Source organism: Pteronotus mesoamericanus, unplaced genomic scaffold, assembly GCF_021234165.1.
Source record: "Pteronotus mesoamericanus isolate MK-2021 breed Mesoamerican mustached bat unplaced genomic scaffold, CSHL_Meso_final contig_702, whole genome shotgun sequence".
Taxonomy (NCBI): Eukaryota; Metazoa; Chordata; class Mammalia; order Chiroptera; family Mormoopidae; genus Pteronotus; species Pteronotus mesoamericanus.
The window spans coordinates 1547375-1560686 of record NW_026555239.1 but is presented as its reverse complement, the minus strand read 5'-3'; the positions used below and the strand labels follow the sequence as shown (position 1 = coordinate 1560686).

General features: G+C 47.2%; 1 protein-coding gene across 3 annotated transcripts in view; it reads right to left on the bottom strand.

The window, feature by feature from the left end:
• Positions 1-4871, bottom strand: part of TNRC6B (trinucleotide repeat containing adaptor 6B) — a 234991-nt gene extending 230120 nt beyond the window's left edge. For all 3 annotated transcript variants that reach the window (XM_054582413.1, XM_054582412.1, XM_054582416.1), the window contains exon 1: positions 4656-4871. The gene's annotated coding sequence lies outside the window, so the exon portion shown is untranslated. The remainder of the gene's footprint in view (positions 1-4655) is intronic.
• Positions 4872-13312: the final 8441 nt, after the last annotated feature.

Sequence of the window (13312 nt, the reverse complement as noted above, 5' to 3'; positions counted from 1 at the left end):
AATACACACCCCAAGATAATCAGAGCTGTACCTCAGCAGGTACACACAGAGGAACATGGAGGCTGTGTACAGATGCCACCAGTCCTATTTCATCAGCCACCTATTCCTATTGGTCAGTGCCCATGCCTTATCAGTTGTTAAATATTTTAATATGACCTCTGATTATAAAACAAACTAATAAATATTACAAGTAATTGCTATATAAAAAATGACACAAAAATTAATATTAAAAGCGTTCAGAGGAGATGTTGAAAACTGAAGTTTGGGGGTGGTCTTAGAATCCCCTGGGTTTCTCAGCAACTAAGGTCAGCATATTTGGAAATGAAGCTGGTTCTAAGCAAGGAGAACAGAGTTACCAAAAGGCCAGTGGCTAAAAATATCCAGGTATAGCCCTTCAACTATATTGAGGATATGGTTTAGAAGTGTGCTGTCCATCATGGTAGTCATTAGCCTACCTACAACACTAAAGGCAGTTGTCAATGTCAAAAAGTGGTAAATGTCAAAGGGTAAGCAGGCTCAGCTGGAAAGTGTATACTGTCTTTAGAAGTTCATACTGGGTAGAGAGAGGAGGAAGAAACCAAGAGCAGGGTGAGGTGAGCAAAGACGAACAACTGCAAACGCTGACTCCAGTCTGGATAACCAAGGTGTGCTGCTCAGCAGCCTCGGCAAACTCAGCCAACAGTTTAGGTTAGATCTTGCCTGGCTCCCAGGCAGAGGCACAATTCAGAGGGAGAACAAGATCAGGATCCTCTTGAGCAATTTCAGTTCTCTCTCTATTCGGCAAGACCTCCAACATCAAAAGCCCAGGCTCACAGCACAGCCAGCAAATATTTACTGGGAGTCTGTTGTATGCGTGAGTCTTGCCTAGGCTCTGGAGACATGGGAAACAAAACAGACATAGCCCTGAATCACAAACTGTGGTGAGAGCTATGAGAAAAGAACAGGAGCTCAGAGATCTAAATGATGGTGGGTGGAGGGATAAAGTCATAAAGGAAAGCCTGAGCAAGTGACAATTTAATCTGAACCCTGAAGTCAGGTGGGGGAAGAGCAGGGGTAAGCAAAGGAAGAACAGCCCAAGCCAGGAGAGTGGTAGGTACAAGAACCTTGGGGCTGGAAAAGGTTTGGGTAACTCTAGGAAGTGAAAGACTGATTACACAGTGAGAAAGGGGGATGGGTCGTAACAGAGATGAGAAGGCTGGATAGACAGGCAGAGGCCAGATCTTGCAGAACCTCGTAAGATGAAATATAAAATCCCAAATGACCTGAGTGCATTGGGAAGCCATGAGGGGTGTTGACCAGGGAAGTGGTCAGATCCTGATGGGGTTCTAGGTGCTCCAACTACTTATGCTCCACTCAGCCTAATGAACCTGAGCCAGCTTAGCAGCAAAGGGGGCAGAAGCCACTATTTGTAGCTGAGTAGCAGGACATCAGGGCTGGAATAACAGGGTTTATTATAAGGCCCTCCGAGTATTCCAGGGTTGCAAGTTTGGGAGAAGGATAACATCCCTGAAAATTACAGAAAAATCAGATGGAAGAGATGCTTTGGGAGGCAAAGTTAGGCATAACCTGATATACAGTGAGTATGAAGTAGTGAGGAATTTCAGCAGGTAAGCATGGATGTTGTTTGGATTATGGAAGAGAGATCAGGCATGAATATGCAGGTTAGTAGATAAAGAGGTGACACATTTTAAGTACCCAAAGTAAATAGCATTTTCAAGGAATAGAAAAAGGGAAAAATAAAACAAGGACAAGAAAAGGAGCCCTAGCCTCATCCTCGGTGTTCTCTCTGGGACACAAATCAGGAGAAAAGTGTTTCAACAGGGATATAGCATGAGAGGATTTTTGTGGGGGGTGAGGGATGGGAGGGTCATGTAACTGTTTGGTGCCCTAACTGTGGTGGTAATTATGTGAGTTTGTACCTGTGTTAACATTCATAGAACTATATACACACTAAAAGTCAATGCTACTATATGCTACTTTAAAATTTAAAAAAATTTAAAAGGGTAATCAAAAGGGCTGCCTGCTGAAGGGAAACAAAAAAGATGCTCTAGGAAATTTAACTATTAGCTAATTGGCAACCTTGGGAAAAGCCTCAGTAAGTAGTGAGGTTGTGAGCCAGGCTGCAAAGTTTCAAGAATGACTGAGTAGTACAAGGAAGCAGTCATTGTAGCCTCCTCTTAGAACTCAAGGTGAAAGGAAGAACAGAATGTTAGAGCAGCTCGAACAAATAAGCAGAGCTGGAAGATTTCACAAACTGGAAGAGCCAAACTTCCAAGACCATGAGTTGTTCCATTTAGGTATTCTTCTAGAATATGCATTCTGCACATGAACTATGTACTTTTTTATTGTCCCATTAAACTAAAACTGCTAAAACGAACCCAAAGTCATTACATTTTTAATTCTGCTCCTTAGTAAACTAACATTTACTGTGTCCCTACTATGTGCGAAGCACTGTGCTAGATACAAAAGTTCCTGGTCCCTGGAAGAACACACAGGATTAATCACAACAGCAAGGCAGAGGACAGAGATCTGCACAAAGGGCTCTGAAAGCCTTGACCTCTAACTTAAATGCATCCTATTTATCTTTATAAAAATTAAACAGGAAAGAAATAAAAACAAAGCATAAATGTACTTCGGTACAAATGTTCTTAATTTTTTTACAAGCTAAGAATGAGTTTAAGTTTTTAAATGAGGTATGGGCAACCTAATCATCAGTGGCAACATTTCCCTTTACTATTCCTCTCTACTTTTCAGCGCCCTTCCCATATTCCCTCCCCAACCCCCAGATAATTTAAGGGACAAATGGAGCAAGTGCCGGCTTTGAAACCAGACAGACTTAAGACTCAGTCTATACCCCTGAGCTTCCCAGCTGTGTGGCTCTTGGAGGCTCTTTTTCTCATCCATAAAACAGTAATGATACCTACCCCACAGGCTTGGTTGAGGTGAGGATCAGAAAAAATATGGGAATCATGCAATAAATGTGTTACTACCATTTGAACAAATCTTATTTTTCTGATTTTAAACATTTTTAAGTGCTTCCTTTTGAAGGAGGAAAAAAATTATTTTGTTTCAAGTGCATGACATTTATCTGCTGTCTTAACAAAGCAGCTTGGGAATTTCTTCTCCTTAAATCCTACCACAAACTATTCTACTCAAAAAATGTGTGGGACAAGCACTTAAAAACGGTCAAGAACTAAGAAAATGTAAAGGCGTCCCAAATGGGACAAGCCAGTCTGATCTGTGTTCTCAATACTTGCCTTAGTGAAGGAACTTACTACATTCATAGCCCTCCCACTACCTACCTACAGCAATACAACACACTGTGTAAGTGCAAGACAATGTGCTGAAAGTTCTGCTTTTTAAGAAGCATTTACATAACTCTACCAAAAAAATAAATACAGGTTCAAAGCCAAGATCATGGATCCTTCTCCAAATCAACAGGAAACCACCATCCTACTGAAATTCCCTACAACGATGAAGGAAATAATCTCTATCATTACACATAGAGAAATAAGATGTACACCCTATTTCTGTATGCTTAACTGCTGGGGGGGTGGGGCGCAACTAATGATGTTTTATTCACTGTCTATGGAGAAACATCTCTGGCAAATTTTGTTGTACAATTTTGCTTGTATTGTAATACAAATACAAGCTTGAAATTCGCTTATCCCTCGCTCAATCTCTAGCACAGATGCTAAAATGAATAAAACGGCCAAAACATGCATGAGAAAGCAAGGATTCTTAAAAGACCCAGACTGGTACCCTGTGACCAAAGAACTGAGGATGGGCTGGTCCTTAACGCGCCTCACAAACGGCTCCCATTACTGGGTGTCTACGGCCACTGGAGTGTGTCCTTAGCCCACTGCGGGCTGGCTAATGACCCCACTAGTTTAAAACTAAAGAGCGCTGGACCAGAGAAAGGCAGAAAACACTCCTCGGGTTGTTTCGTCCAATGGCCCAATGTTATTCCCCTTGTTTCCTCGTGGAAAGTCTGAATCGCCTCGTGAAGATAGCCACACATGCAAGGCTCTGGGATGAGGGGTGAAGGGGTGGGACTCCCGGCCCGGTTAAGCAGAGAACACATTCACTCCGTCATGCAGGTCCAGCACACAGGCAGGGACCGGGAGGCTCCGAGGCCTGACACCTCCCTCGGGCACGGGCCTCCGAGGGCCTCGACTCTCTGAGGCGACGGGACCCCTCCCTGCCCAGAGGCCCCCCCCAGCGACGGGAAGCGAACCCGACTCGACCAGCCCACCCGGAAGCCCTCCCTAGCTCACACCTGCCGGCGCGTGACGCCCACAGCCGCGCGCGCCCGCCCGTCCCGGCCCTGCCATTCGGGGCGCCCCTTCTCCGCGGGCAACGCGTCGCCCGCGTCCCTCCCCGCCCCGAGGTCAAACCCACCAGACGCCCGCCCCCACGGAGCACGCGCTCAACGCCCCAGCCCCAGCCAGGTCCCGCGCGCGCTCACGCCCCTCCCGGCCCTGTCCCCGCCGCGCTCGCTCACTCGCGAGGACTGGCACAGTCTGCGCCTCAGCTTGACAGGCCGGCCCGCGCCGCGCGCTCCCGCGAGCGTCCTCGCCCACCCGGCCACCCAGTTCTGACTTGCAGTGTGCGGGGGAGGGGAAGAGCAGCAGTGGCCGTCGGTCCTCACTCACCGCCGAGCCGTGCCGGTTCTGAGTGCGCGGCGTTCCGCTGTGAGGCGATGCGCTACGATGCGCGCGGTCCGCGCTTCTCCGCAGATTGTGGAGGCGACGTAGTAGGGGGACTTAGGGGAGTGGGGGTCAGTCCCGCCCGCTTCACCTCCCAGAAACACGGGGACCCCAGAAACTAAAAACAAAATAAACAAACTTTCCCCTCCGCCTCCCTCCCCCAAAACCACAACACAAACACTCGGCGACCCGCCCACAGCCTCACTCTATTGGCTTTAGGGAGGATACCTCCGGCTGTCACTGGCTAACTTTTGTGCTCGTCAACCTTATGCTCCGCCCCTCCATTCCTCGCCGCGACCGTCGTCCCTCATTGGTCAAGCACTTCCCGTTTGACGAGCTAGGATTGGCTGAGTTGCCTGCGCCAATCATTCGGGGACACACCCCCTTAGTATCCCAGAGGCCGCTTCCTTGGTCGCGGACCCAGAGAGGCGAAGGGGAAACTAGAGCATTATGGCGGCCGAGCTCACATGGCGCAACCATCGTCTTTTTTCTTATTTTTAGCTCATTTGTGACTAGCCTTCGCGTAGCATCCCCTAAGGTCCTCTATCCATCCAGTACTTCCTAATAACGGAATGTATACGTGCCGGCTCCTTGATTTATCGCCTCCGAAGTGCTGAGTGTGGGCTGGTTATGCGTCATTGGGCGGTCTGGATGTCACTCCCTAGTGAAATCTTCAAACTATTGGTGGAACAGCAAGAAAGCCCGTCCAACAACAAGGGCCAATGCCATTGGTTTGACTCCACTGAGTTTTTTTTCCTGGCATCTTATTGGGCAAATAGGCTCGTCAGTAAGAACTGGATTCGCTACGCTACAGTTAATTGTTGGCTAGGTGATGTGGATGATTCTGGTCGTGTGGCCTGTAGTTGACAACTATTCCGTGCCCACTGTGTGCCAAATACTCTGCGGAGTCCTTTACAGGGATTATATGGCTAAACCTGTCAGTTTAACATTCTCTATTTTACAGATAGGAAACTAAGGTGCCAGAGAGGTTGGGAAACTTGCCCAAGGTCACCCAGAAAGTAGTCGGTGGCCCTGAATCTGTCTGAATCCAGAGCCTTCTCTCTTTTCATTGTACTTTAGTGCTTCTCTTAGTCCACAATCATACATGTCAGCCAACCCAACGTCTTAAAAAAAAATTCATTCAAAGCCCAAGTCTTTAATCAGTTTCTATAAGTGACATTGTTGAGAACTAAAGCTATGAAAAGATTGTCATTGCCTCCACTAGATCCTTCCCTCACGGCCCATTCCTCCCCGCCCTAAAATAAACAATCATGGTACTTCCTGACCAGAAGCCCATCTATCTGTGTGTTCATTTTCTCAGCTTTATAAATGGACATTTCTTCCATCCTTGTGTGCCAAACCCACCTCCTCAATCCCCACCCCATCTTTAGAGAGAGTCCTCAAGATCTGGAAGCAAGGAGAAAGAATAAAGAATACATTTCTTTACAGATAAATAATTGATTGCATGCAAAGGGAACAGTCCTTCAGCTCCTGGAAAGCTTCCAGAGTCACCCCTTATGCTCTGTGCAAGACATATGCTCCTGGCTCTTGGCCATTGGATTCTTTCTCTGTGGCAGCTCACAACCAAGTGAATCCAACATTCCAGCCAGAGGAGGGCAGGATGCTTAGGACCCACTGCCAGAGAGCCAGCCTCAGCCTCTGGGACTGAAATGATCTCCAGGAGTGCAGTGCTGGACTCTAGCCTGCATTCCTCTGTCTCGAGTAATTAACATTTTACCATCCCAAATCCCCATCCCTTGTAGCTTCAGTGGGATCAACACCCTTGTTTCACTTCTTGATCCAAGCTGTTGTGTAACCACATTGGCACTGCTTTAATAATAAAACAACCACTGTCACACAGTAATAATGCTCAACACTTAAAGCCTTTCAGCAGAGGAAGACAAGGCATTTCACAAACATCAGTTAAGGTTAAATAGCAAGTATTCCTAGGACAACTGACAGCAGAAAATCATGAGTCAAATTGTAATAAAGGTCCTAAAGTCCTAAGTCCTTATAACCACATGTACATACCTCATTAACATTCCGATATGGAATTCTGAGCTAGAAAACGCAATGAATGAGAAATGTTCAGGGTCCAAAACCTTCCTTATTGTTACAGTTGGTTGTTTCAACTAGTACTTGGTTTTGTAGTTAATTGTTGGACACATCTGTCTCCCCCAACTCAGCTGTAAATTCCTTGAAAACAAATGGTTTCTTTTCCATTTTTGTATCCCTTAAATTGCTCTGATTATTAAAGTTCCCCAAATAATAATCATTCAGTAAATGAAACATCGCTGGAGGCAAAAATGACAGAACCGAAACTGTCCTACTTCAGGCATATCATGAGAAGGCAGGGCTCTTTGGAAAAGATAATAATGGTGGGAAAGATAGAAGGCAGCAGGAAAAGAGGAAAACCAAATATGAGATGGATTGACACCATCAAAGAAGCCATAGAAATGAGTCCACAGGAGCTGAGCAGGACTGTTGAGGACAGGACATGGTGGACATCCATCACTAGTTAATAGGGTCACCAGAAGTTGGAGCTGATTCAACAGCACGTAAGGCATGTAACACACACGAATGTTTATTCAGCCTGTTGGCACTCTCCTAAGGTACAAAGGCTACACAGATGAATAAAACACTTCTGCCTTCAGGGACCTCAGTCTAGTAGGAGTGACCAACAGGTAAACAAACAATCACAGTGAAGGCAGTTTGAAGCACATGGGAGGGGCACCAACTCAATCTTGAATGGACAGGAATGACTTCCCAGAAGATGTGGCATCTACGAGGAGAACTAAAAGATGAATTGTGGTCAGCTAGGTATGTATAGGTAGTCTGTATGTGGCGACTTGCCATGTTTGCTCTCAGAGGGCAGGAAGCAGGATAGGAATATCCAGGAGTGACCAAAGATTCTTCCTATAATCTTTGTCTTTGGGCACCTTCAGCTATCTGTCCACTCCACCTCGTTGTACTCCCCTCCCCAGGAGAAAGCAGGAAGCTGGAAACCCTGTCATGTTTGCCCATTTGAGAACAGGAAAATAATTTTCATATTAGATTTCTGGGGGTTTTTCCTGAACATAAAAGTAACATTGAGGAAAGATTTCAGAAAATACAGAAAGTTTTGCAGTAAAAAATAAAAGCTCCCACAAATCCCCCTACTAGAGCCAACCACCATTAAGAAGAGTATCTTCCCAGATTCTTTTATGAATAGACCCACACAGGATTTCTTCCAAAAGTGGGGTGTGGTTTAGGGTCTTGTCTGCACTCTGAGAGCGCCCACTGCTCAGAACTGAAGCTTTGGAAGGAAGCTGTCCTCACTCTCTATACTTATAGAGGGGAAGCCAGTAAATCAACTGAATATTTATTGCAGAGGATGATGGTTTCAAATTCCTGTCACAGCAAATGACAAATTACCACCTGTTACAGGACTCTGGGGCTTGCTCAGCCTACTGGGGAGTCAGTGAATGACGGGGGCAAGGGGGGCTGCTGCGCTTCTGGCTCTGGGGCTCACTGGCAGGCTGTGGTGGCTGTGGCGGCTGTGGCGTCAACCCATGCCTAGAAAAGGCAGCCCGGGTCAAAGAATGACATGCTAGGGTGCTCTCCTATGCTCTTTATCATTTCTTCTCTGTGTGCTACTTGGACAAAATATTTTTCGTTTGTTTCAGCCCACCCGGCTTTGAGAGTAAAAAGACTTGTCAAGCCCCGCACACCTGTATACAGGCCAAGTACAGTGTGTTCTTGGAACGCTATACTATTCTTAGGGATCTATATGTGGTGTTCTATACAGCTGGCTTTTTGCTGGGAGGGAAAGACAGATTTAATGAGTGATAGCTGCCTTGGATGGCTACCAAAAGTGCTCTAAGCCATTCCAAGCAACAGGCCCTCCTTTTTTCTCTTGAGCTCTGTGATCCCTGAACACACTGGATAAAATCCAATTTAACAGGAATTCCTGCAAATGATTCTGCAATGACCCGCAAGCTTGGGGTGACATAGCCAGCTGGATCTGCTCCAGCTCTGACTTCCGTGGCACGGGAGGACTCCCTCTGCCCTTTGCACTGGCCTCTCATTGCTACGAGACATTTGGAAGTGTTTGCAGGGCATCCTTCAAGTCTCCCAGACACTGTAAACATGGGAAGATCCCTGCAAAGGAACCTAATCCAAAAAGACAAGAGAACAGGGGACAGCTGATACTGCTCACTTGGGCAGTGGGTGTGGCCAGAGCCAAGGCCAAGAGCAGTAGGTTAGGGGAAGTTTCTAGGGGGTGCTGATTACAGAGGACATGCTTTTAAGTGCTTATTACATTCTGGTAGCATTTATTGAGCAACAAAGCCCTGTGACAGACTCTGTGCCACTTCTAATCACTTCTCATTTCTTATGACCACACTTCCTGAAAAGCTCGGAGTGAAGCAACAGATGCTGAACTGCTCCAGTGCGCTTGCTGATGCTAGAGCCACTGGAGGTCCCCAGGAGAACCAGGGAGGGGGCTGTTAATAATAGCTGCCCTTTTATGAACACTTGCTGTGTGTAAAGACACTGTGTGGGTGCTTTACATGGATCCTGGCAGTTAATCTTAAGAACAGGTGTGGTTTTCCCTATTTCCAGATAGGGAAACTGAGGTACTGAAGAGCCGACTAACTTGCCCCAGGTCACCACAGGTAATAACCTTGCAGTGGAACCCAGGTAGTCTGTTCTGACTCTAGAATAAACCCTTTTCCATGCTGCTATGTTGCCCCCTGAGATGTCTGTCTTAGGAAATCCACGGTGCTACTGGGGAGACAACCAGCCTCCCAAGGAACTTGGCTTTATGAGCCCAACCCAGGCTCCTTTCCCTATAGACTCGGGAAAAGGAATGCACTCTTCCTGGCTAAATGACTTCGCCTGATGGTCCTTCCTCCGCTTCCTAATGGAGACCTGGCTCTCCTGCCACCACTGCCCCGCATCAAAATCCATTCATTCCTTCCTTCTTCCCTTTTCCCTTCTATTTCCTTTTCTTAGCTTTAAAACCTAGAGCCGTCTCTACCATGGGTACTCCTTCATTCAGTAAACTGGCTTCTAGCCGTACCTCTCTACTGAAACTCACTTCTCTGAGTGCATCTCTGACCTCTTGGTGGCCAGGATCCACGAGACTTTCTCAGTCCTGGTTTCCATGGCTTCGCCACAATGTTTTACTCTGAGAATCTTCTCTTGGCTTCCCAAAATAGCCAGCTTCCCTCCTACCACTGCAACTGTTCATGCCCTTTCTCTTACCACCTCTCTCTCTTAACTCCTTCAAAGAAGTCTGTCCATTTTTCTCCCCTAGGTCACCCTTCTGGGAGTGTGGGGGTGGGTTGGGAGCTGGGTCATTGTCCTACCTTCACCTCCAAGATTGCGATTTTCATCCCTAGATTTCCAGCCTTCCTTCTGCAGCCTGCTTGCTGTGTGACCTTGTGCAAGTCACATGAACGGTCTGAGCTTCAGTTTCCTCATTTTGAAAATGTATATGTATCTACATATACATACATTTTATATATAATATATGTATAGTATATATTTTATTGTAGACTCTAATATAATGATAAAACTTAATTTTTAACCACATATTAAGTCATCCAGGACTAGCTACATAATCTGTGGCCATTCAAAACGAAAGCATGGGCTTCTTCCAAAATTATTAAGAATTTCAAGACAGCAACAGCAGAGCATCAAACTAAATGTGAGCCCCTTGGCCTTCTGAGGGTGGGCCTTGTGACACTGTGCAGGTTGCCTGCCCATGAAGCCAGCCCTACTGCCAGGCGCTGCTCTAAAAATTGTGCATGTGTTAGCTTACTCAATCTTCAGGACAAGCTGATGAGATAGACACAGATGAAAGCACTAAGGCAGAGGAAGGTTAAGTGACTCTCCAAGGTCACAGTTTTTAATTGCCGGAGTTGAGAAAAATACCACCTGTCTGGGGGGCATTGTTGTGAGGTCCACACAGAGAAGGATGGTTCCCTCCTAGGGAACCCTCAGGAAGACTTCCTGGCGGCCCCTCAGCGGGGCCACGTCTGTTCTGTCCTCAGTAAGTTTGCACATGCAGTTTCTGCTGCCCTGGATGCCCCTTCCTCCTTTCCTGTGCCTCGGTTCAAGCCCCTCCTCCTCTCAGGCGCTTCTGGAGCAGAGACGCCAGGCTGACATCTCTTCCCCCAATATTCTCTCAGTGCTCTGTGCGGAGCCAGGCCCACCCCCAGCCTGGCCACAGGGTTACGTAAAGCCTTCAGAGTTTATCTTCTCAAGGCTCACTGATAACCAATCCTATAAGGCTAGTGAGAAAATTTTCTTTAAATCTTTCTCCACAACATCACAATAGCTTGTGATAGCCTATCTTACCCACCAGACTGAGAGGCCTTGAGAAGAGATACTATATTTCAATCTTCATTATGTTTTTAATGCTTATTAATTCTCTTTAAAGAATGCTTTTTAGGCTCTGGACCTTTTCCTTGAAAATCTTGCCTCATCCTCTCTTCTGCCATTCATTCCTCAGGTGTCAGCTCAGAGATCACCTCCTCCTCCAGGAAGCCTTCTCTGCCTTCTACCTCCAAGTTGAATTTAGTGCCTCTTCTAGGCTTCCACACGCCCTATGCTCCACCATTATAATACTGGCTCCCTGGGTTCATCATCGCAACCAGGTTATGAATGTCTTTAGGGCAGAGACCAGTTGTCTTATTACAGCACCTGGGACACAGTGAGTTCTCAATGTTTGAACGAACGAACGAACGAACGAACGAATGAATGAAAGTAAATGTTAAATGTTTGTTAAAACTCCAGGCTCTTTGTGGTCCTCAACACTGGGCTGGGCACATAATGGATACTTATATAAACTTAAGGACAACTCCAGAATTTCCATTAAGAAGAGGCAGCAATCTGGATGGGGGGAGGAGAGCTGGGGGATTCCTCTTGACGCACAAGGAGAAAGCAAGGACCCCAGGTGTGACGGTGGGAAGTTAGCGTTGGGAGTATGGAGGACAGGTGGCCTGGGCCAGCCAGGGGTCAGCAAACCAGGGCTCACGGGCCAAAACCAGCCATATTTTTGCATAGCCCGTGAGCTAAAGATAATTTTTATGTTTTTAACGGTTGAAAAAATTAAAAGAATAACATTTTGTCACAGGTGCGAATTACATTGAAATTTGTTTCAGTGCACACTGTCATCGGAACATGGCTCTGCCCACTTGTTTACATGCTGCGGCGGTCTAGCATTAGAGCAGCAGTTGTTGTGACAGACACTGCGTGTCTGCAAAGACTGGAATATTTACTATCTGGCCATTTTCAGAAAAAGTTTGCCCACCCCTGGCCTCTGCCATCTGACTTACCTTCCCAGGAGGGGAGGGGAATATGCTGCCGGCCGGCCACAAGGTGTCAGCATTTCACGGCAGTGGATTCAGCCCTGTGAACTCTAAGAAACTGCAGCCGGGAGCTGGCACTTGAGCTCCTCCCAGCCTGGCTGGATCCTGCAAGGAGAGTATAGGACTGGTTTGGGAAGTCCAGTGGCTTGGTGCAGGTCGGCAGGCTTTTCTAGATATGCTGTTTCTTTGTTTTTGATTTAATTTGTATTTTATATATGAAGGATTCTCCAAACAAACTAAAAGTGTTAATTTTACCCAAAACTATAAATCGAGAACAGTTGTGGGACTTTTGCACAGCCAGATAGGACGGTGGCTCTCTTCCATGCCTGGAACCAACCAACCGACGGAGCCAAGGTAGGATAGGTGTGCAGAGGCAGCGTGGCTCATACATGGCACCTTTGGCAGGTTTTCTCCATCTTCTTTCAACACTTGGTCCTTGGAACTTCTTCCAGGTGGATGGGGCATGTAGCCCTGTGTGCCAACTACTCAACTTGAAAGTGGGAAGTGTAAAGGGAGGGCGCAAAGAGGAGAAGCCAGGAGAGACAGCCCCAAGAGGGAAATGGTAAAGCCCTCGACACACACACCACCTGAAGCACCTCAGGCTGCTGGATTATGAGCTTCTCCCATGTGTCAGCCATGGTGCTAAGAGCTTTTACTCCCCAGCGCCTGCCCGTTCTGAAGACTGTCCTCTCACCAACACGTGCCTCCGCTAAGATCACTGCACGCAGCGCGCCCCCGCCCCGCCCTAAGTCCACCAGCTCCACCAGGGCCTTCCTTGCTCACCATGCATCCCCAGGCCCGTTGCAGAGTGCACCTCCACTGAACGAACAAATGACTGTTACTGCAGTGAAGTACCTGTCCTTGTCCAATCCCTCTACTTGTAGGAAGAGATGAACCAGGGAGCCCAAGGGGCACGCAGGAAATGAGGATCACAAGGCACAGTGCTTGGCCCTTAGTGCAGGATGGGCTCGTTCCCTTGCTGGTACACAGAGGACCATGGCCTCTGTGGCCCTACTACCTGTTCTTGCCTTTTCCTTCTCCAGGCTTCCTGCACGCTTGCTGGCTGCCATGGCAGGCCCTTGCCGGTCTATGACGTGACATCTTCCTGGAGATGCTTTTTGGAGGCTGCAGACAATGCCTAACTTCTAGCCACTTTTCTAATGAAAATTGACTCCAGCCGGTTGTCACTTGGAGGCCACATGGCAGTGCTCTAAGAGGGTCCGGACAACCAGATTCTAGTCCTTC